At 38.6% G+C, this 2,824-nt stretch overlaps 1 long non-coding RNA gene across 1 annotated transcript; it reads right to left on the reverse strand.

Annotated features, from left to right (window-relative positions):
- Positions 1-1,140: 1,140 nt before the first annotated feature.
- LOC112530648 lies at positions 1,141-2,596 on the reverse strand. Its single transcript, XR_005842942.1, has 3 exons — positions 2,537-2,596; positions 1,732-1,931; positions 1,141-1,190 (listed from the first exon to the last, which is right to left on the reverse strand). It is a non-coding gene; the product is annotated as an uncharacterized LOC112530648 (long non-coding RNA).
- Positions 2,597-2,824: the final 228 nt, after the last annotated feature.

Consider the following 2,824-nt stretch of genomic DNA (forward strand, 5'->3'; position numbering starts at 1 on the left):
CAGCCTGAGCAGTTCTATGATTCTATGACTAAAAACAACAATTTTAAAAAGTAAAAAATAAATTCCCAGAGACAGCTTACCTTTTCGGATACGGAGGGATAAAGACATCCTCCTCTACAGACTGCTTCATCCTCAGGACAACCGTGTTAATCAAATCCTGTCAAAAAAAGAAAAAAGGAAAAATATTAACACATCCTCACAAGAAAAGGATCTCACCTTCCACTTACAACAATTTTAGGCAGTTATTTTGTTCATGTGGAAAAGCAAAATGGTAATTCAGCTGAATGCAGGTGCCACTGTATATAATAGACACTAAGATCACGGCTGCATTGAAGACCTGTGAGCAAGTATCAGCTTTAACCATCTTTCTTTTTTTTTTTTGTTTTAATAAAATCCTCTTGGATAATGAGATTAACGTATTTTCCAGCTATGAGGTTCTATTAAAAAAACCACAACAAAACACCACAGCTACTATACAAACAGAATCTTATCTAAAGCTTCTTCCTGAAGTCAAGTGTGGCGACTGCATAAACGTTTGTTATTATTTCTTTTCATACTAAGGGCCTAAACATCAACTTAGTTTCACCTACTTTATGCTGGATAAACTCCCAGATTTACATGAGAATAAAACCAGAACAGGGCTAAGTGTATGTTATAGTGAATATTTACAGTGAATGCATACACTGCATCAAGAACTTCCTTCCCCATTACCACAACAGCCTTTACATGTTTTGCCTGACTGCATTCCCTTCTGGACAGGACTTGTTTTACAAACACGTTATCGCAAAGCTGTGTAAGGCTCTCAGTCTGTGAAGTCGATAAAGGATCCCACACATTCTTGACAAATGCTGAAAAATAGGAATTATTTCATTCATGATATCCAAGTGGCTATCTGCTCTAGTTTCAAGGAAGTAAACAGTCAAAAAGCTAAAACATTTCATTTGCAGTAACCTTAACAAGTAATTGTAACTATCAACATAATTTTACATTACCACTTATTTAAGGTTTCATTACCTAGCTGCAGTGAATGTCCTCAAGACAACCTTAATATACCTGTAATTTTTGGCAGGATAGTTTTTTCAATCACTGTAAGCAAAACTTCTTCATCAGGATCATCATCTCTTTTTGATTCAGACGACTTTTCAGGTCTGTAGAATTCTGCTGAAAGATCATTCCCATTAGTTGTTCAGCTGTCAGGATTGAGAGAAAAAGCTCCATGCAAAAATATATCCAATGATACCAAAAGATTCTCATTTAACAGTCCTACATGGATTCTAATCACGGAATGGACCAAAGCAGCAAGCTAAAACTGAACGTAAAGCTAGATTTCAGAGGGTAAGGTTGTCAAAATGTCAGCAAACAGCTCCACATTAATAAAGATGCAAGTGATTCATATACAAGCAACCTGACAAGAGGAAAAGATGTCCTCCTTCTAGTTATCAACACTTATCTCAAGCTCTGGAATGCCTCTATAACCCACGGCAAAGCTCCTGTACAGAAGTCTTCCCTGCAAGCAGCATGCCCCCGTCCTGTCATACTTTGAGATGCCAGAAATAGCCACAGGTCTTGCCAGTTAACAAAGATGAGTACATCAGAGTAGACAAGTTTGCAAAGACAGTACAGACCAGAAACGTAGCGGAGCACCGCCTACCCAGAAGCCCAGAGGATATCAGAACACACGAACACACACACACAATTTTTCACAAAAATAAAGTCTGGTGATGCACCTACCTCAAGGGGACTCCAATTTATTAACTGAACTCTGACTAATGGATTTAAAAGCTTAGGCAGGCAAAAACCGATGTAAGCATCGCAGTAAGAGTCGGGAAACTTCTCTTTCCGCTCCTGGAATTTCAACAGGATTTTTCTGATGTCACAACAATCTGCACGGACATCTTCAAAGATTTTCCTACTCTCTTCTAGAACATTATCTATGGATAATATTCAATAGGAATAAGAAGAAACAATCACAGAATTTATTGAGGCATAAGCTGAACAGTTCATGCACCTACAGAACAGAAGAAATACCTTTATGATAACAGCATTTGTGCTTCATCTTTCACACCTCTTACACTGAAATGGGTTTTAAAACCAGCACTCTGGCAAAGCCTTTTTCAGGAAAAAAAGAGATACAGAAGACCACAAAAAGACTTCTGCGGTTTTGAACAACTGCACAGATTGAAATACCCATTACATTTCATATTTTGTATGTCTCTTAAAAGCTCAGACACGAAAATCCTTCTTCTGTTATTCAGCAAATACGCATCGTGCCTCTCCCAGCTCCTCGTGACCTGCTCACTAAGGCAGTTCAAATCTCAATTTAAAATACATTCCAACTTTGGACAAAAAACTGATTAAACTAAAGAAGCCTACAGTCTTATCTATTCTTCCTAAGGCATTGGTCAGAATTGTTTAAATGCATTAATTCTATGCTGTAGAAAATAAACGATATACCATTCAAAAGGAGTATTTCTTCACTCTCCCTTGAAAATCCTTCTCAATACGGGAGGAATTTTGCTCTCATATCCTGACCAACCTTTGCTCTTCTGGAATTCAGTCACCTCTGTCAGAGCCAGTTCTTCATCACTCGGCATGCCTTCGTGGTGACCAGCTGTTTGTGAACGCTCTCTCAGCTGCCGCCTGCAAGTCCTGCATTCTGTAATGAACTCAGGTGAGTTATTCACCATGTACGTACGTAAAAGAAAGCTCAGTGATATACTAAGAACACCCGGTGAGAGCAATAGCCTAAGGAAACACGGTGAGGAAGCAGAAGTAAGTATGCAACCCTAGAGACACAGACTGTAACAGTAAGGTACTTTGTGAG

Source organism: Gallus gallus, chromosome Z (genome assembly GCF_016699485.2).
Source record: "Gallus gallus isolate bGalGal1 chromosome Z, bGalGal1.mat.broiler.GRCg7b, whole genome shotgun sequence".
NCBI lineage: Eukaryota > Metazoa > Chordata > Aves > Galliformes > Phasianidae > Gallus > Gallus gallus.